This window comes from Bufo bufo, chromosome 1 (assembly GCF_905171765.1).
Source record: "Bufo bufo chromosome 1, aBufBuf1.1, whole genome shotgun sequence".
NCBI lineage: Eukaryota > Metazoa > Chordata > Amphibia > Anura > Bufonidae > Bufo > Bufo bufo.
In genome coordinates, this window is record NC_053389.1 from 436,339,451 (window position 1) to 436,361,584 (window position 22,134).

The window sequence follows — 22,134 nt, forward strand, 5'->3', positions numbered from 1 at the left end:
TTATTGCTGGTAAACTACCATCTGCGGATCAGTTAAGATCTAAATATTCTATCCCTACCTCTAAAAGCTACAGACTGTATCTGATTTTGTCTTATTGGCGGTCCATTGTGGGGACCCTCTCATCCATTTCCTGCTCTCCTCTTGAACTTTTCATTTTATATTCTTTTGAAAGGGTAGGACTGGTATCTCTCCTCTATTGTTGGTTAAATACTCCATCCAACAAGCTGCCCTTTATGTCAAAGTGGGAGGAGGACATCCATTGCTCAATGTCTATTGCTAAATGGCATGCATGTTGTGAGACTGTCACAAGGGGCAGTTGGCAAGTATCCCTGGTGGAAACTTCTCTTAAAGAGGACCTTTCACCTGGAAAAACATTGTGAACTAAGTATGCTGACATGGAGAGCGGCGCCCAGGGATCTCACTGCACTTACTATTATCCCTGGGCGCCGCTCCGTTCTCCCGTTATGCACTCCGGTATCTTCGCTCAGTAAGTTATAGTAGGCGGTGTCTGCCCTTGTCCTGTGGGCGTCTCCTTCTCCTAGGCTGTAGCGCTGGCCAATTGCAGCGCACAGCTCACAGCCTGGGAGAAAAAAAACTCCCAGGCTGTGAGCTGTGCGCTGCGATTGGCCAGTGCTGCAGCCTAGGAGAAGGAGACGCCCACAGTACAAGGGCAGACACCGCCTACTATAACTTACTGAGCGAAGATACCGGAGGGCATAACGGGAGAACGGAGCGGCGCCCAGGGATAATAGTAAGTGCAGTGAGATCCCTGGGCGCCGCTCTCCATGTCAGCATACTTAGTTCACAATGTTTTTCCAGGTGAAAGGTCCTCTTTAAGGTCCTCCATACGGCCTATTTAGTACCCGACAGGTTACATCGTATCTATCCATCGGTTTCACCCCTTTGTTTTCAGGGATGCAATGCTATTGGATAAATGTATCATATATGGTGGGCATGCCCTGTAGCAAGCTCTTTTTGGTCAGGAATATGCGCAATCTTATCAAACATTTTGGGCACCACTTTCATAAGACCCCATTGGTATGTCTCCTTGGAGATAAGCCTGTAAGCTTAAAATAAGCCCCATTTAAACTGGCCCAATACTTCTTGCTAGCGCCACGTATACACATCACAGCCAAATAGCGTTCTAACGCCCTTGGCCTTGCTGAGGTTGTGCAACGGATGGATAGAAAGGCTATATACACTGCTCAAAAAAATAAAGGGAACACAAAAATAACACATCCTAGATCTGAATTATTTAAATATTCTTCTGAAATACTTTGTTCTTTACATAGTTGAATGTGCTGACAACAAAATCAGTCAAAAATAAAAAAATGGAAATCAAATTTTTCAACCCATGGGAGGTCTGGATTTGGAGTCACACTCAAAATTAAAGTGGAAAAACACACTACAGGCTGATCCAACTTTGATGTAAAGTCAAAATGAGGCTCAGTAGTGTGTATGACCTCCCTACAACGCCTGTGCATGCTCCTGATGAGGTGGCGGACGGTCTCCTGAGGGATCTCCTCCCAGACCTGGACTAAAGCATCTGCCAACTCCTGGACAGTCTGTGGTGCAACGTGACGTTGGTGGATAGAGCGAGACATGATGTCCCAGATGTGCTCAATTGGATTCAGGTCTGGGGAACGGGCGGACCAGTCCATAGCATCAATGCCTTCGTCTTGCAGGAACTGCTGACACACTCGGCCGAGGTCTAGCATTGTCTTGCATTAGGAGGAACCCAGGGCCAACCGCACCAGCATATGGTCTCACAAGGGGTCTGAGGATCTCATCTCGGTACCTACTGGCAGTCAGGCTACCTGTGGCGAGCACATGGAGGGCTGTGCGGCCCTCCAAAGAAATGCCACCCCACACCATTACTGACCCAATGCCAAACCGGTCATGCTGGAGGATGTTGCAGGCAGCAGAACGTTCTCCACGGCGTCTCCAGACTCTGTCACGTCTGTCACATGTGCTCAGTGTGAACCTGCTTTCATCTGTGAAGAGCACAGAGCGCCAGTGGCGAATTTGCCAATCTTGGTGTTCTCTGGCAAATGCCAAACGTCCTGCACGGTGTTGGGCTGTAAGCTCAACCCGCACCTGTGGACGTCGGGCCCTCCTATCACCCTCATGGAGTCTGTTTCTGACCGTTTGAGCAGACACATGCACATTTATGGCCTGCTGGAGGTCATTTTGCAGGGCTCTGGCAGTGCTCCTCCTGTTCCTCCTTGCACAAAGGCGGAGGTAGCGGTCCTGCTGCTGGGTTGTTGCCCTCCTACGGCCTCCTCCACGTCTCCTGATGTACTGGCCTGTCTCCTGGTAGCGCCTCCATGCTCTGGACACTACGCTGACAGACACAGCAAACCTTCTTGCCACAGCTCGCATTGATGTGCCATCCTGGATAAGCTGCACTACCTGAGCCACTTGTGTGGGTTGTAGACTCCGTCTCATGCTACCACTAGAGTGAAAGCACCGCCGGCATTCAAAAGTGACCAAAACATCAGCCAGGAAGCATAGGAACTGAGAAGTGGTCTGTAGGCACCACCTGCAGAACCACTCTTTTATTGGGGGTGTCTTGCTAATTGCCTATAATTTCCACCTGTTGTCTATTCCATTTGCACAACAGCATGTGAAATTGATTGTCACTCAGTGTTGCTTCCTAAGTGGACAGTTTGATTTCACAGAAGTGTGATTGACTTGGAGTTACATTGTGTTGTTTAAGTGTTCCCTTTATTTTTTTGAGCAGTGTATGAAAAGATTACAGCTACTATGGGAGATACGGTTGAATTTTACTTAAAACTCTGGCAGCCGTGGCTGGCCTCCTCCCACACTTAGGATACCCTACTTGTCAATGTAACTTTGGTGAGAGGTTATTGGCTTCTCCTACAGTCTATTTCGGGCTGCCTGAGATACTCTATGTCCGCCACACCTGCCCTATACCTCTATCTGAGAACTTCACAGCTTTGCACTCATAAGGATACCATGTTTTTGTTCCTTGATGTATGTGAAACTTGTTTTTGGTTGTTAGATATTGCGTCCATTGTACTATGTAGCTGTCATTAACCACCTCCTGCGTGAGGTGAATTTATACAATACTGTTTTTGGTTTCTGTAACTTTACCTTATTTTGTGCCTTAATAAAAGCGACTTTTTGAAACTAAATACTGATGACCTATCCTCAGTATAGGTCATCAATATCAGATCGGCGGGGTCTGACAATATCAGATCAGCACCCCTGCCGATAAGCTGTATAAAGGGAAGGCGCGCGTGCCATCTCCCTTGTGTTTTCCTTCTCGCCATACACATAGCAGCAGTGAGCAGGAAGAGAGAAGGGAGACGGCACGTGCATACTGCGTGCACCATCTCCTTATACAGCTGATCAGCGGGGTGCCGGATGTCGGACCCCCGCCGATATGATTTTCATAAATTATCCTGAGGATAGATCATCAATATTAAAAGCCCGGAGAACTGCTTTAAGTATTTTCCTTTTCTTAATTCACAGAGAACCCCTTTAAGGGAGAACGAAAGGATGAGGCGAAAATATTCACTTCACCTGGTCCTTCTGTCCTCTGACATCATCTGTTGGGGGAAAGTCGGGAGCTCCCCACACTGTGGCCTGAACCTGCCACTCTTGGCGGGTCGGGCCGACAATACATTAATGTGTATGGTGGCTTTTGAAGAGGTTATCCAGGATTGACCTGTTCTTATAATACCGCCCCCTCCCTGCTGGACCTGTGAAGCACACTTGCCAGCTCCCTCGGTTCTGGCTCTGCATATCCTTGGCTATCTTCACCATATTTGTGTTCCAACATGTAAACTTCTGTCCTGTATTCTCATGACATTATGTTGTGCCATTCCTCTTTTATTCCTACTTGAAGTTTATGAATAAATGTACAACTAGATGTTATCAGTTGGGGGGGTTGTGTGCAAAGTCGTAAATTGTTTAATCAATGTTGTAAGTGGAAAATTGTTCAGGGACATAACCCCTCAACTTGTAACACCCTGTTTTACCTTTATATATAAACTTCTAGTAGGAATGATAGAGGAACGGCATAACATCATAAGAATAAATGCTCCAAAATTGTAATTTCTTGTGGTATGCAAGTAGACATGCACGGGTGGCACACTTTCGTGTGCATGAGCCCAAATTCTCTTCTTTTTGAGAAAACTGAAGGATTGTATAATCCCAAAAATGGCAGCAGGCTGAAAATCTCTTTACACGGCACTTCTGCTAATCAGCCCAACACTGGACAAGAACAAGAAATAACGCTGTCCAGGGGCAATTTCAGCCTCTCACTGTCAGCCCTATTTTTTTATATGTCATGACGAGGAACTGGTATTTGTGTTCTCTGCCTATAAGATCTCTAAATGTACCACTTAACATGACTACCAGGAAGAGCTCCATCATAAACCCTATGATTCATAAGAGTGATGTCACCAAATAGGGTGCCTAGGGTGGTGCAAGGGCCATATGTCTTAGATTGTTGCTCCCTTTGACCAATATAGTGCCAAGGGTACAATTTAAAATAATTGCTGTGCTATTAATAGCCAATTCCTTAACTGACTCTCGTTCTGCTTTATCTGGACAGATGACATATACTTCTACCGTTCCAAGTACAGTCATTTAGCCTCTTGGGATGCTTGGTTCCATTGCTACAAGTGCACCTAGCATTTATTTAATTAAAAAACTGCTAGAGCAGTCCTAAAATCCTGAGAAAGAGCTGACCTCCCTATCCGAAAATGACTGTAAAGTCGCAACTCCTAAGCCTCCTGCTTTATATCATCTATCAGACGCAATTAGAGGAGGACAAAATGTGGCAGCTATTCATGGCCACCACAGAGGAACAGCTTCTGGGGAGGTATTTTGTGCTGCACTGTGGTAATTGGTTCTGTGGGATGATAGTCTGTGCTGCACTGTGGTATTACTGACCCTACCAACTTGTATTGGCCCCATATACTTGTGTTGACCCACCTTCTGTCAATTTGGACCCACCTACAATGTTTGGGCCACTTTTCGTTATTTTTTTCCAGGGCCACTTTAAGTTCCCAGTCCACCCCTGTGGACAACCACACTTCTCTTGGCTGAGCTTCTACGTGTTTTCAGTGAGAAGAGAGGCCTCCAGACACCTCTGATATAACTCCCACCAGAACGATAAGCTTGGGTGTTATACGAAATAAGCGTTCAGCCATCTACCTTTATACTAGTATGAGTGCCTTCATCCAACCACAGAAGGTTCCAGTGATTTGGATATCTACAAATTCGGTAGATATATACACATACATGCCCGGGTCAGCCAGGCATATACAGTATGTTTTTTCATTGAAGGGAGAGGAGAAAGCCACTGGCAGACAATTCTGGAGAAGGCCTATGTCCTGGGAGAACAACAGGATCAGATGAAAAAATTCAATCTGTCTGATCCTTCTCTCTCCTGAATTCATCAATAGGGAGAGATTCAGGAGCTCCTCGTACACATTAGTTTGTATGGGGGCTTCAAGTAACAGAAATGTTAATCAGGATCGGATACACCCTCCAGTGTACCAAAGGATCTGAAACATTAATGAGTCCAAATGGTTCAGTAGATGGAAGCTCCATTTACATCTGGATGGTGGTAATTTCCGAACATTTTTATGCAAGGAGTAAGAATGTTGCACCACCCTCTTTTTGGGACTTTTTGAACACCCATGCAACAATATTTTGTTGCACGACAGTTTTCACACCACGTTTGACACGTAGAGGTGTCAAGGGTGTGTCGGGGACCATGACCTGGAAACAGGCATAAATGTTGGCAAAAAATTACTCCAGTCAGGGGTTGGTCTAGTTTTTATGCCAGGAGCACAGAATGCTGAAGGTACGCCTAATTTATGACGAGGCACATCTTTTGCCAGCACAAAAGGAGAGTAAAAGACTGGCGTAAAAAGCTGGTCTTTGTAAATGACCCCAATCACTTTTTGATCCACAATTAACCTACCGAACATATGTCCTATGCGGAACATTTATCAGATCTGCTACACTAGTTTTGTGGCGTAAAAATCTTGCAAGCGATGTTATGTGTGACATTATTATTTATTTACTTTATTTTATACACTTATATAGCGCTACTATATTCCGCAGCGCTTTACAGCCCCAATGGGGCTCACAACCTAAGTTCCCTATCGGTATGTCTTTGGAGTGTGGGAGGAAACTGGAGTACCCAGAGGAAACCCACGCAAACACAAGGAGGACATACAAACTCCATGCAGATGTTATCCTTGGTTGGATTTGAACCTAGGATCCCAGCGCTGCAAGGCACTAGTTTTTGTCCTGGGTGGGCCTGGTTTGATTCTTGCTATGGGGCCCTTATTTTTTTATGCACGCCACTGCCTTCCTATATGTATAATGATGGCAAGAAAGCTTATGAAGCTATTAAACTTGGAGCTGCACAGCTTCCGTGCCCTTACAGCCTCCATGCACTGCAGTGTACCTTCCGTCTGAGTGTCTGGGAGAGAATATCTTCATAACACGGTGTCTGATGGAGCATGCTAGGATTTTTTCAGTCAAATTTATACATAGTATGAAACCATAGGCATACAGAGATACAGTAGAGGCTGTGTGCACCTCTATGGCACCTAGCCTTTCTGCTGCCTGAGGCGAAAACTAAAACGATGCCACCCATGCCAATTTCTTAACCTAACCTCTTTGCCACAATGAAAGCGCTCGTTGCCCATGGCCCTTCCGCTGTCCCCCTCTTGCCCCTACCTGGTACTGCCTGAGGCGATTGTCTCACCTGGCCTCATTGGTGGTGCACCCCTGCTCTATGGAAACCCTGTTCTGGCTCTGAAGCCATAATATGACCTTGTGCATTACCCTGAAGATGCCAATAGAGGTACAATGTGGTAGTAATCCGATCAACGTTCCTCCATTTGCTGAGATAGAGATAGCTATACTTCCCAAATTCTGATATTCTATGGTTGTATACAGTTTCTTGGGTGATAGTCAACTAAACATTATTTTTTTTACTGCCGTATGAGAAACAACATAGTATAACCGCATCTATTATGTTACCATTATCGCTAATCATCCAAAAACCGTTTGGATTATTGATACCATTATGACCAGTTTAGGCACAAAAAACTAGAGAGCAGTGTAGCTGGTCTAACCAGCGTGGGACTGGCCCAGCAGAGGATCCTCCGGTGGTCGCAGGCCCTGATACTAAAATGGTCCACAAGAGAAAAAACCAATTTGAAGCTTTCTTTAGAGCCAGTCACTTGCCACTAGGGTCTACAGTGTTTCTTTGAATCAAAACCTATCAGACTTTATTGATAATATGGGAGTTGGGCGCCTAGAATAATTTTCTCTGGCGGGCCAAAGGGACCCCAGTGTGATTATAGGAGGTGCAGAGGTAGCAGTTGCTACCGGGTCCAAGAGCCTGAGGGGGCCCAAAGACCCTTGTGCCACATAAGACATCGGTATTAGGGCTCATGTACACAAACGTTTTTTGCGTTCCGTATACGGACCGTATTTTGATTCCATATACGGTCCGTATACGGAACCATTCATTTCAATGGGTCCACAAAAGATGCGGACAGCACTCTGTGTGTTGTCCGCATCCGTTGCTCCGTTCCGTGACCCCGTAAAAATTATGAGACATGTCCTATTCTTGTCCGTTTTGTGGACAAGAATAGGCATCTCTACAATGGGCATCCTGTTCCGTAAATTGCGGAAGGCACACGGGCGGCATCCGTTTTTTATGGATCCACAATTTGCGATTTGCGAACCACAAAATATGGCACGGTCGTGTGCATGAGGCCTTAGGCTCCATTCAGACGTCCGTATGAATGGTCAGGATCTGTTCCGCAATTATGCGGAACGGTTGCGGACCCATTCGTTTTCAATAGGGCCGGAAAAGATGCGGACAGCACACAATGTGCTGTCCACATCCGCGCTTCTGGTCTGCAGCTCCGCAAAAAAATAGAACATGTCCTATTCTTGTCCGCAATAGCGGACATGAATAGGCATTTTAGTGTTGGATGGCCTGTGTCAGTGTTTTGCGGATCTACAAAACACTTATGGAGGTGTGAATGGACCCTTATAGAAAGTGCATGCAGGTCAAGTTACACCTCTAGCTGGAGGGAAGGGGTTAGGTCAAGAATTTGGCATTAGGGAGGGCCCATGAGCCTTTAGCTATGGCCCTTACCGGGTCCAGAGATATAGGACTGTCTTAGTGACGCTGCGCTAGCTATCCGATTTACTGTCAGCATATCTGTGGCCATGCTCAGGGTTTTCTTTTTTTTCTAAACAACTTGGCCCAAAATCACGGACAGCCAATATTTTTTTACGGACATGGTGGAAAACCATAATGAATGATAAAAATGATAAGGAATACATGTCTACAGCTCAGTATACTGATAAGGACTCATTACCAGCATTTACTGTGAGCTGAGAAATAATGGTAATTACCACTGAAATATTCAAATCAAGTGCCACCAGCCTAAAAAAAAAAAATCACAATGACAGTCATTTTTTCCCCCATATTTTTACAGACTGTGTAGAAATCTCTGGACGGTTGGCAGCCCTGGCCATGCTGTGTAGATTAGAGGACAAGACATAACCATAGAAGATGATAGTAGGAATGTTCCTGTCAGTGTATGCAGAGCGCTCCCTCAGCACTCCCCTCCTGGGCGCGCTGCCATCTGCATGACTGCAGTGTGTGATCCAGGACAGGTTTTCTGTCAGGCGGCAGCAGCAGCAGGGATTAGAGCAGTGACTAATGGGAGTCCAGGCCGCAGCTTGTCTGTGGCTGGAGAACAGGACTGGTGGCCCTGGTTTCACTGGGAGAGGAGTGTTCAAATCTCAGAAGTGTGCGAGTCCGACTCCGCAGCCGCATCTCCCCGGGACCTTCCCAGGACTATGGTGAGTGCCGCGGGATTACTAGAGATTACTATAGTCCCATATCTGCAGGTGGAGGTCGCTTGCACTCCATGGTGGCAGATTAGATTTGAACGTTCTGCTTCATGGAGTCCTTTATGTGGAGGGGGGTCCCTGGTGCTCACCCCTCTCTGTTCTGGCAGTGCCCTGGTCACATGGTGGGATCTGAAGTTTGGGGAGGTCTAGGATGTCTTTCTAGCATGCCCCAGAGTGGGGTCACAGATTTTTTCTATCATGAAGGGGATGTTTTCTGATTTATTATTATGTATTCATCTCTGCAGTTTGTTTGGGTGATGATTCCTCAGACACTGGATTCCTGCACATGACTAGATCTTCCATCCACCAGTCTGACATTCCTGTCTATGGGGCCGTGCACACATCTGTATATTTTTGCAGATCTGTGCAGCCATTACGTAAATGATAGAATACGTCCCATTCTAGTTTGTAATGAGGAGGAGAATAGTCCTCTCTATTGATGGGAGTGCACATGGACGATACGGACAAGCCTTACGCAATTACAGTTTGTCCTTTCATCCTCGGTTTGTGCGCCGATCAAGCCTTGAGACTTTTTAGTACGGTGCAGTGGAGTGTCTTTAAATGTATCCTCCAATAATCCATATGCAAAGAGGTAAGAAAAAGGACCAATAATCCAGAAAGTCTTTCCCGCTCAGAACTGCGAAGAGACGGAGCGCGATATAGGAGTGCTTCTCTCTTCTCATTCTAGGGATCAGTGGGGTCTCAGCACTCAGACCCCCCAACGATTAAAATATGATACCCACAAGTAGGGATGAGCGAACTTATGTTTTAAGTTTGGCATACAAGGCTCAGGTCATCTAAGAATTCCGTTATGGATCCCGCTACCACGGACCAAAGGTTATGGTCCGTGGTAGCGGAATTAATAACAGAATTCTTAGATCACCTGAGCCTTGTATGTCGAACTTGAAACCACAAGTTCGCTTATCGCTATCCACGAAATATCGAAAGTTTTTTGAAAACTCAGTGACGCTTTAACAGTTAGGAGACAGATTTTGTCAGAATGATGAAAAAATAGTGTAGCATGCAGCATTATCTGTTTCTGACAAAAACATGGGTTAGGCCTTATACATACGACGGTATTTTTTTTTTTCTGCATCATTTTCGGATTGGACGTGCATCCATTCATTTCAATGGCACCAAATATAATGAGGATAGCACACCATGTGCTGTTGGTGTTTGCATGTCCGTCCCGTAAAAAAAATTGAACATGTCCTATTGTTCATTTTTTAGACAAGAATCAGCATTTTGATGATAAGGCCCCTGTAAATTGCGCAATGCACACGGCCGGTATCCGTATTTTGTAGACTGCAAAATACATACGTGTTGTGTTTATGAGGCCTAACACTGTGGGGCACATTTACTAAGCCTGGCTTTTTATGCTGGTCTTACTTCCCCCCTCTCATTGCCACAAGATTTCTCGCCTCGTCATAAATTAGGCCTCTTTCACACGAGCGTGACGGATTAGGTCCGGACGCGTTCAGTGAAAATTGCACCATTTTGCAAAGCATGTTCAGTCAGCTTTGTCTGCAATTGCGTTCAGTTTTTTCCACGCAGGTGCAATGCGTTTTGATGCGTTTTTCATGCTTGGGATAAAAAACTGAAGGTTTACAAACAACATCTCTTAGCAATCATCAGTGAAAAACGCATCGCACCCGCACTTGCTTGCAGATGCAATGCGTTTTTCACTGAAGCCCCATTCACTTCTATGGGGCCAGGGCTGCGTGAAAACACAGAATATAGAACATGCTGCGTTTTTCACGCAACGCACAACTGATGCGTGCAAAAAAACCACTCATGTACACAGACCTATTGAAATGAATGGGTCAGGATTCAGTGCGGGCAAAAATGCGTTCACATCACGCGCCGAAATTTCGTTCGTGTGAAAGGGGCCTTAGGTGCATCTATGGCAGTTCTTGCGGCTGGCGAAAAAACTACTCGGGCTCCTGGATGGTGTAGTTTTTCACGAACATACTCCTGTAAATGTTAGTAAATTTGACTAAATATTGTCGCACGACCAGTTTAAAAAATGGACTTGTGACTATTTTAGTTAAAAAAAGAAGTCGCCAGTCCCTTGATAAATGACCCCCTGTGACTTTTTGGAGTGAGGCTAATTGAACTGATGAGCCAGAGCTGCAGTCCAGGGGAGTACATCAGGCTGGCTGCAGCTGTCACTCCATACCTAAAGTCAGTTCTTACTGCAGTACAAAAAGTCGCAGGGTAGCCCGGCAGTTATACGGAATGAGTCGGGATCTGTTCAAGGAAAAACCTTATGGTTTTGTGTGCGCATTCCATGCGGATGCGATCAGCGCTTGATGCAGTTTTTACGCACGTGAAGAAAAAAACTAAAGAATAGCAACACATCTCCTAGCAAACATCCGTGAAAAGCACATTGCATCCGGAGGCCTTCTGTTTTTCATACAAGTCCCATTCATTTCTATGTGACGAGCTGCGTGAAAAACGCTGTGATTTTTATTTTTTATTTTCCTGAATGCAAACGTGAAAAATGATGCTCATTTGTACAGACCCTTCGAATTGAACGGTCCTTTCACATCGCGCATTGCATCTGGACGGAAAACTCGCTTGTGTGAAAGAGGCCTTAGGGCTCATTCAGACGACTGTATATTTATGTTCGCATCCGTTTCACAGTTTTGCGGAACTGATACGGACCCATTCATTTCAATAGGTCCACAATCCATACAATAGGTCCGCATCCATACTTCCGTTCCGCGGCCCCACAAAAAAGATAGAGCATGTCCTATTTTTGTCCGTTTTTGCTGACAAGAATAGGCATTTCTATCATAGGGCTGGCTGATCCGTGTTTTGCGAATCCGCAATTTTCGGACCCTGAGGCTGCATGCACACGAACGTTGTTTGTTTCCGTGTCCGTTCCATTTTTTTTGCGGATAGGATGCGGACTCATTCATTTCAACGGGTCCGTAAAAAACGCGGACAGCACACCGTGTGCTGTCCGCATCAGTATGTCTCTTCCGTTGCCCCGCAAAAAAAAAAGTGCATGTCCTATTTTTTTTCTAGTTTGCGGACAAGGATAAGCATTATTACAATGGATCCGCAAAAAAATCGGATCCGCAAAAAAAACGGATGCCATACGGAATGTCATCCATTATTTTATTTTTTATTTTTTGCGGATCTGCAATTTGCGGACCCTAAAACACATACGGTCGTATGCATGTAGCCTAAGGGCTCATGCACACGACAGTATTTTGCGTTCAGTATACTGGACGTTTTTTGAGTTCAGTATGCGGAACATATACTGAACCATTCATTTCAATGGTTCAGCAAATAATACTGAAGTGTCTTTGTGTGCATTCCGTTTCAGTATTTCCGTACTGTGAAAAGATAGAACATGTCCTATTCTTGTCCGCAAATCACGGTGCTTGGCTCCATTCAAGTCAATGGGTCCGCAAAAAAAACGGAACACATACGGAAATGCATCCGTATGTCTTCCGTATCCGTTCCGTTTTTGCTGAACCATCTATTGAAAATGTTATGCCCAGCCCAATTTTTTTATGTAATTACTGTATACTGTATATGCCATACGGAAAAACAGAAAGGAAACGGAAACACAACGGAAACAAAAAACGGAACAACGGATCCGTAAAAAACGGACCACAAAACACTGAAAAAGCCATACGGTCGTGTGCATGAGACCTAAAACTGATGTGGTCGTCTGAAAGTGAACTCCAGTTTCTAAGCACTATTGGGAAATAGCATAGATAGCAATTCCTAGATGTAGTGTTAATCTGGTACCAGCTGTACTGACTGGAGCAATCCAAAGGATCGGAGACCCTGCCCACTGGCATCCCTGCAGGGGTCATTAGCAGAAGTGTGCAGCTGCAGTATTCTTTCAGGGCACTGCCCCATGGGGCAGCTGTGGTGCCAGGCAGCCATAAGACGAGGAGCGGGGGGGGTCTTATAAAATTCCATGGACTCCTGCAGAGATATGGGTTCACACTTGTAAATGGCACGTCTCGCGTACATAGGTGGTTATCCTGCGGTTCTCTATTAATATTGACAATCCTGCTATCTAACACTTCTCTTCTAAGCAATCTTGGCCATCATCTTCTCATGACGTCTGCCTTGTAGATAACTACGTGCAGAAGCCATTGTTATGCAGTGCCATGTGCTATAGAGGCTAGAATGGTACAGGTGGCACAGTTTACTTTGGGCGTTCAGGTCCCGTAGTATAGTAATTGTGAGCGAGTGTGTTCGAAGGTGTGGTAAACTGGGATGAGCTGGAATATACAACAGGCACACCTATGCAATGTGACAGGATTACCACAAATTGAGGTTTGTCACTGGAATCCCTTTTAACCCTTTCACCGCCATAGACCACACAGGGCTGGTTTTAGACAGAGTTTAGCCCCTGGCAGAAAACTAAAAGTGGGGACCCAAATGCTGACACCCTGTGCGTGCCCCATGAGGCCTGTGGCCTATGTCGGAGAGAATTGCGGGGCAGAGAGGCTAGGGCTTCCGGCTCTGCCATAGAGCTGATACGGTAGGGTGCCTTCACTCACGTCAGATTTTCTGTGATGGGAAAATCAGTTCCATTCACCTGAATAGGGTTGTTTTGGTGGCAGGTGCACACATTTCTGCAAGCCCCATTCAGATGACTAGAACTGCGGCATGTGAAGGCACCCTTAAAAGTGGTGCCCCTCTGGGCATCAGGCAAAAAGTCTCCACAAACTCCCTGCGTTCCAGACTTCTCTCCATGTCGCTATCTCTCTCCCAGACTGCCGCCGTCTGCCCCCTCTCTCAAGGATTCCTCCACATAGTACTCCCACATCCTCACAGACCGCTTTCTAAATACATATCTGTAGTAAAGTGAACACTGTTCCGATTCCTGTGCCCTCCTGGTTCTGTCAGTATTTGCCCACTATTCTTGCATCAGTATTTGTAAGCCAAAACCGTGAGTCCAAAAATATTTCTATTACACCTTTTCTCTGTAGGTTCCCCTCCTGGTTTTGGCTTCCAAATACTGACCATGTGAAAGAGGCCTAAAGATGAGGTAGGGAAGGAAAAGGGAGGACTGTGCAGCTGTAATTGAACAGACACAGTTCTCACTATGATTGGGTAGAGCGCTTCATCAGTGCTGAGCTCAGTCTGCACTCTTCCCTATAGCCTGCATGGCTGTTTAGCTTAAAGGGGGCAATGCTATGGGGACCCTGGGAAAATTTAATGTGTGACTCCCCCCTTACCCAAGCAGGCACTGCTAGTAAGAAATGCCAAAAATTCTATTTGCCAATTTTTTTGGTGGTTATATCTCTGACTGAGTGGCAATCGATATGGATGCCACCCAGCTTCCCCTATGTCTGTGGATCCTTAGACCACTGAATAGAGATTAGAATAGCTCATGGTCCTATATGTAATGGCTATATATCTCTAGCAGGAAAAGCTCCTTAAGAGGCATTTATCAAAGTGGAAAATAAGAGCGATGCCATTTGCCTCTGTGTGAGTGCTTCTTTATTAAAACAATATTAAAGTTGTTACATTCTTCTATATTTCTCTGCTTGTACCCTGTTAAGACGGTAATTGTTGCTTGTACAATTTTCACGTACAACCCATTCATTATTGTGTAGCAGCAGCTAATGGGTGCATTCCTATTGTGCTCCAGTCATTTCCGCCTACCTACATGTGAGAAGTTCACTACACCCCATAGGCATGTCTGAACTGCCAGCGTGCTTGCAGATTTTCTGACAAACCCTGCTATGTTTTCTTTGTCAAGTTATGACTTTGCTGGCAGGTGATGAATTCCTATAGTCCGCTTTATACCGCGCTCCCAATACGTAGACCAGAGCGACAAGAGTCCTAGTAATAAATAGCACCTCGTTGTCTGTATCTGATTAGTTAGTATGGAAAAAAAGCTACTAGTTGTTTAACTTTGCCTTTTATCTTCCATATTCATCATGGCGCAGGTCTTTCATTGTGACTGCTTCAGAGAGTCAAATTGATAGAATCGGAATCGCCTTTTCATAAAGAATGTGACCTGGATGTATTAGGGCTCATGCACACAAACCTATTTTATTTCTGTGTTCGTATGTGGAAACCTTTATTGCAATAGGTCCACAAAAAAAAAAAAACTTAAATTACTGCATGTGCATTCCGTTTCCGTATGTCCGTATTTCCGTTCCGCAAAAAAATAGAACATGTCCTATTACTGTCCCCATTACGGACAAGGATAGGACTGTTCTATTAGGGGCCAGCTGTTCCGTTCCGCAAAATATAGAATGCACTCATCCGTATTTTTGTGGATCGATTGTTTTGCGGACCGCAAAATACATAGTCGTGTGCATAAGCCCTTAGGGAAATTACCAGTTCCCTAAGGCCTGACGAATCATTGGTCAGATAGCCAGTTACACACACAGATCTTTTGTTATACACACCAACTATTGGTCTGATTGGTCAGATAATCTGTGGTTGTAATACAGGCCTAAGGCTTAAGGCACACGACCATTTCTGTATTTCGGTCTGCAAACGACAGATCCACAAAATATGGATACCTTCCATGTGCATTTCGTGTTTTTTATTTTTTTGTATTACTCCCATCAATAGAAAGGACTGTAATATGCGGAACAGAACAAATCCGCAAAAAACACTAACGTGTGCATGCCTCCATAGAAAGGTTTGGGTCAGTGTGCCATCCATGAAGAATGTGGCTGGGACACAGATGAAAATATGGTCGTGTGCATGAGGCCTGATCTACGATTAGAGGTAGGGATGAGCGAATCGACTTTGGATGAAACATTCAAAGTCTATTCGCATAAAACTTTGTTTGAATACTGTACGGAGCGAGCGATTTGTACAGTATTAGAATGTATTGACTCATATGAGTCGAGACTTCGGGTAATAACTTCATAAATTGATTTCTACTGTAAAAAACTATTTCCCGAACCTGCCCAAAAACTTGCGCCGAGCTGTTTAAGGAGGTTTTCAGGGATTTTGTGGTTTTAAATGGCTATACTCATGTAGTTGCGTACCTCATGTTCATCTTCCCCATGCTTTTATTTTTCATTTATTTGGACTCTTGAACTGTTTTCACCATGTATATAAATCACTCTGGATTTGTTACATTCTGTATGTAGCATTTCCTTTTTCTGTATCCAGCTGAACCCATGATCCACTTCTCCTCCTTTCTCTGCCACCGCTCCAGTTCAGCCCCTAACACCCAACTAGTTAATAGCTCCTCCCACCCAGATATTTAAATAGACACTCCCCTATCACTGCCCCTACCAATGCCCAGCTAGTTTATAGTCCCTCCCACCCAGCTAGTTACATAGGGGAGTGTCTATGTAACTAGCTGGGTGGGAGGAGCTATAAACTAGCTGGGCATTGGTAGGAGCAGGGATAGGGGAGTGTCTATGTAACTAGCTGGGTGGGAGGGACTATAAACTAGCTGGGCATTGGTAGGGGCAGTGATAGGCAGTGTTCCCTCTAAGCCTTGGCAGCTGCTGAGCGGGGTCGGCTCAGAGCTGTGCACAGCGCCATCAAAGGTGGGCGATAGGAAAACCTAAGATAATTGTCACTTCAAAGAGCATACAAACCTCTGCGCCATCCCATACAATACAGTATAACCCCTGCGCCATCCCATACAATATACAGTATAGTCCTCTCTGTGATCACTGGACATTGCTCTCCATATAAAAACCATACAGGGAAAAAAAATCTTTGATCCAGAGAACTTACATAGAAAAACTAATAACCAAGAGGCTAAACAAAACCCTGTTTCTGACCCTTATGTTAAAACATAACTTTCATTTGATTGCTCTAATACCTAAACACCTAAATATTTTTTTATTTTTTTTTAAAAAGCTGCTGTTTCTCTAGATGACCTTATGTTAATAGTAGTGGTAATAGAGTCTCAAGGGTCTATAAAAGCAGCTACACTATTTTTTACAAACCATTGAGACTCTATTAACACTACTATCAACATAAGGTCATCTAGAGAAACAGTAGGTTTTTCTTTTTTTTCTTTCTCTTTAGGTGTTAAAACATAACTTTAATTAGATTGCTCTAACACCTAAACGGGGAAAAAAAGAATTTTAAAAACCTGCTTTTTCTCTAGATGACCTTATGTTAATAGTAGTGTTAATAGAGTCTCAAAGGTCTGTAAAAATAGTGTAGCTGCTTTTATAGACCCTTGAGACTCTATTACCACTACCATAAACATAAGGTCATCTAGAGAAACAGCAGGTTTTTAAAATTATTTTTTTCCTTTAGGTATTAAAGCAATCAAATGAAAGTTATGTTTTAACATAAGGGTCAGAACAGAACCGCACACAAAATGTCTCCTGCGGAGTGAAGAAAGACCTTGCTAAGTGCTAACGATACACTGGCTAGGACGTCTAACTTATACATCTTCTTGTATATAGTGATATGGACCATGCTGGTATAACCTGGGCATCTCCTGTATATAATTATATATGTACAGCTGGTATAAGTTATACATCTTCTTGTATACAGTGATATGGAGCATGCTGGTATAACCTGGGTATCTTCTGTATATAATTATATACGTACAGCTGGTATAAGTTATACATCTTCTTATATATAGTGATATGGAGCATGCTGGTATAACCTGGGTATCTGCTGTATATAATTATATACGTACAGCTGGTATAAGTTATACATCTTCTTGTATACAGTGATATGGACCATGCTGGTATAACCTGGGCATCTCCTGTATATAATTATATATGTACAGCTGGTATAAGTTATACATCTTCTTGTATACAGTGATATGGAGCATGCTGGTATAACCTGGGTATCTTCTGTATATAATTATATACGTACAGCTGGTATAAGTTATACATCTTCTTATATATAGTGATATGGAGCATGCTGGTATAACCTGGGTATCTGCTGTATATAATTATATACGTACAGCTGGTATAAGTTATACATCTTCTTGTATACAGTGATATGGAACATGCTGGTATAACCCAGGCATCTCCTGTTGTATATAAAAAATGGTATATCACCCGTTGGTGATGTGAGACAAAAAGCGCTTTTTGTCTCGCATCACCCATGGGTGATATACCATTTTATATATACTTTCCTAAGGAGAACAATAGCTCCTTGATAGACAGCAAGCAGCGGGATCTTCCTATTAAGGTAGATTTACACATCCAAACAATAGGAGCGCAGGGGGGACCTTTTACTTCCTGTTTTATATAGTTATATATGTTACTTTTCCCCCCATTTTCCTTGGCTGAGACAAGCAACATTGCCATTGCAAAACCTGAAGGGAATGCAATGCTGTTCCAGAGAGACTCACTTTAGCCTCTCTAAGATGGCGGCACCAACCAGCATTCCCTTGTTTTGCATTGGCGAGTCTGCTGTGATAAAACCTCCCATACAGTACATGCTGTTTTCATTGCTTTCACAGACATAGCTCCTGCTGCCCACATGAAGGACTTATCACTATCAGGCTAGGCCAGAGACGCATTCACTTCACTCACTCTAGCCTATAGGATTAAAAATAACTTTGATTGTTTAGTGTTCTCCCCTACTACTGACATTCTACCGTCATTGATTGCTGAGCTGGTCTCTCCTGGTATTTCTAGAGTGTGAACTCGTAACAAGAAGTGGAGAACAGCAGGGGACAATAGTGGCACTAGTAGTCTACTAGTGCCACTATTGTCCCCTGCTGTTCTCCACTTCTTGTCACGAGTTCACACTCTAGAAATACCAGGACAGACCAGCTCAGCAATCAATGACGGTTTCTAGGATTTTACTTATTGTAGGTAGCCCATAAGAGAAACTCACTCTCACTGTGTGCCTCTGGCCTGGCTCTAAGATGGCGGTGCCGCCGCCACTATCGCACCTTACTGCCTGCTGCTGCTGCTGCTCAGTCCTCCTCTTCCTGCAAAAAGAAGGAGGAGGCAGAAGTAGCACGTGGTAGCTGGTAGGCGGCGCCCCGCTGTGCTGAGCCGCACAAGACTACGAGGAGGACGTCGGCGCCGTCACGCAGATGAGTCTGACGACAAGTGCTGGCATTTTACCAGCAGCGTTAGCGAACTTAGCGGCACTCTGTAGGCTGAGTGAGCGGGCATTATAAAATTGTGAGCGGGGCCACAATAATTGCTGCGCGGCCGCCCACCCGCGCAGCTTAGAGGGAACACTGGTGATAGGGGAGTGTCTATCACTGCCCCTACCAATGCCCAGCTAGTTTATAGCTCCTCCCACCCAGCTAGTTACATAGACACTCCCCTATTACTGCCCCTACCAATGCCCAGCTAGTTTATAGCCCCTCCCACCCAGATATTTACATAGACACTCCCCTATCACTGCCCCTACCAATGCCCAGCTAGTTTATAGCCCCTCCCACCCAGCTAGTTACATAGACACTCCCTTATCCCCGACACACCCATGGTCATAGCATCACAGGAAATAGGTAAGAGCTGCATGGACATCCCAGAACGGGAGATAGGGGCAATAAAGGTAAAAGGCATACACTGCAAAATCACAGCTGCCTTCATAAATGATTATTTTACTGGATATCGATGCAAACCAGAAAACCCCCTTTAAATATTCCAAAGTGTGGGCTGTCATTATAATAAAACTGATATCTCCCAATTGTAAGCAATAGAAACCAAGGTGTATAGCAGATGTTCTATGTGATGAGAGCGGTTCACTTTCCCATAGTTTGCAGTCATAGTGAGGGTGTCACTCTAGGTGTAGCTCACTACAAGGCCAGCCTGACTTGTCTGGAAATGTAGTAATCCGTGTTCCTTCTGCTTGGTTATTTATAGAGCCGGCTGGATTATTGAAGCCCCAGCCCTATGCTTCCACTCTGCACAGCTGCTCATGTTGAGGTCACTGCATGAATAGTTTCTGTTGGAGATCAACCAGTTTTGCCTGCAGGTGGATTTGTCTTCTAGGTCTCTGGGTTTTCGCTGTTTATGTTACTCATTGCACACATTGCTGCGTTGTTGTTTAGCTTTTGTAATCTGTGCCGATTCCGAGAAGTCGGTCATAGAATGTCCCATATAATTAGACAGCACAATCAGTCATGAGATGAAAGCATCCCTCTGACATTACCTACCGGGGAATTTTCTACATTCTAATCATTTCTTTACCTTTGTGACCTTCATCCAAGCTGGCCCTGAGGAAACACAGGTCAATGATTCCTCTGGCCAGTGGAAGTCCACGTGTAGGGCGGCCGAGGTATCCTGAGTGCCAAGTTATCGTTTAAACTTTCTAAGGGTACTTTCACACTAGCGTTATTAGAATCCGGCAGGCAGTTCCGTTGCTGGAACTGCCTGCCGGATCCGACAAACTGTATGCAAACCGATATCCTTGTTTTCGGGATCTGTATCATCCGGTAATTACATTTTTTTCAAAGATCAAAAGCCATACTAGCTCCTCCTATATCACGGCGCAATGCGCAGACCAGAAAACCGGATCCAACAATTTCCAAAACACTTGGTACCTGATCCGACATTAACACATCTCTATGGAAATTAACGCCGGATCCGGCAAGTGCGGTATTGTTCCGGGATTTCGTCTGGAAAAAAAACAGCAGCATGCTGCAGTATTTTGTCCGGTCAAATACCGTAAAAGGGACGGAGCGGAAGACATCCTGATGCATACTGAACGGATTGCTTTCCATTCAGAATGCATTAGCACAAAACTGATGCGTTTTTTTTCCGGTATTGAGACCCTTTACCGGATTTCAATACCGGAAAAGAATAACGCTAGTGTGAAAGTATACTTTGTGTTGACCTAATCCTTTTTACTGGAAAGTTTAACTCGTTATTGGTTACCTTTAGGCTAGGTCTACACTACAATAAGTCGCGGGACACATAGGGCACAACTACACTGCAACATTTTTTTGCGCAGCAATTTTTATAATAATAGTCTATGGTGTCGCACTGCGACGCAACAATCGCAGAAAAATCTATTTCGAATGGATTTTTTGCGACTGTCGCGTCAGTCACAGCATGACGCATGTTGCGGTGTGACACCATAGACTATCATTATAAAAATTGTTGCGCGACATTGGTGCGACAAATGTCGTCGTGTAGACCTAGCCTTATAGTTGCTGGCCAAACGCTTCTTGGACTGACACCCATGCAAGTTGAACTTGGCCAAGCATGCATTGTAGCAAGCCTCTGCCAGACTCCATTTCTCTGCTCCCATCAGACTCCTCTGGCAGTGGTCTATCTTCTACGGAGAACAAAGGATCAGGCAACAGGTTCTGCAGACTTCATCTTATGTGTATGGGCAATTATGGAGGACTGTACCTGCAAGGGGTTACCTATGCATATAGATAGCTGTATGGAAGGATATGGATCTGTATATATGTTTTACCACCTGATGAATAGTGAAAAGTAGGAACTGAACATTGACTTATAGGATAGCTGCCTTACATCTGTTGGCATTAGAGGCAGAGCTTAAGAGCTCATTTGCATCCCTTCCCTCCTAGAATTCCAGAGGAGCATATATGGCCTATAAGTCTCCTCCCACTGATTAAGGTGCTCGCTCCCTAAGGAGAGTAGTTTCCCCCCTGACGTGGACACAGGCCTCTCGTCCAGTTGAGCCAGTACTCTCTGCTCTGCACTGATGAGGGGCAATCACCCCGAAATAGCTGTCTGCAGATGAGGTGCTGGCTTATTTAATATCCAAGTCATGTTTCAAGGCTTATTTTAAGAGCTGAACATTGACTTATAGGATAGCTGCCTTACATCTGGTGGCATTAGAGGCAGAGCTTATTAAGAGTTCATTTGCATCCCTTCCCAGTAGTTATGCCCAGGTATGTGCTCCCCTTCCCAGTAGTTATGCCCAGGTATGTGCTCCCCTTCCCAGTAGTTATGCCCAGGTATGTGCTCCCCTTCCCAGTAGTTATGCCCAGGTATGTGCTCCCCTTCCCAGTAGTTATGCCCAGGTATGTGCTCCCCTTCCCAGTAGTTATGCCCAGGTATGTGCTCCCCTTCACAGGAAGAAAAAAATAAAAAATACTCACCTAGTTCCTCCGCTGACCATCACCGCTCACGCTCCGCTCCCCAGCATCAGCAGTAGGATACACATAGTACTGCTGTGTAGGTGGAGCACAGGCTGATTCCCGGACCTGCACCGTTCCTTCAACACAGCCCAACAGGGTGGAGGATCGGCAGCTGAGCTGAATGATGAAGTGGGGAGTGGATGGCTAATTGCAAGTCTCTGTGTCCTATGGATGCA

The 22,134-nt window shown here is 44.8% G+C and overlaps 1 protein-coding gene across 1 annotated transcript in view; it reads left to right on the forward strand.

Moving 5' to 3' along the window:
• Nucleotides 1-8,760: 8,760 nt before the first annotated feature.
• The window catches only part of N4BP3 (NEDD4 binding protein 3), a 48,989-nt gene continuing 35,615 nt past the window's right edge, over nt 8,761-22,134 (forward strand). The window contains exon 1 of the mRNA XM_040406882.1: nt 8,761-8,886. The gene's annotated coding sequence lies outside the window, so the exon portion shown is untranslated. The remainder of the gene's footprint in view (nt 8,887-22,134) is intronic.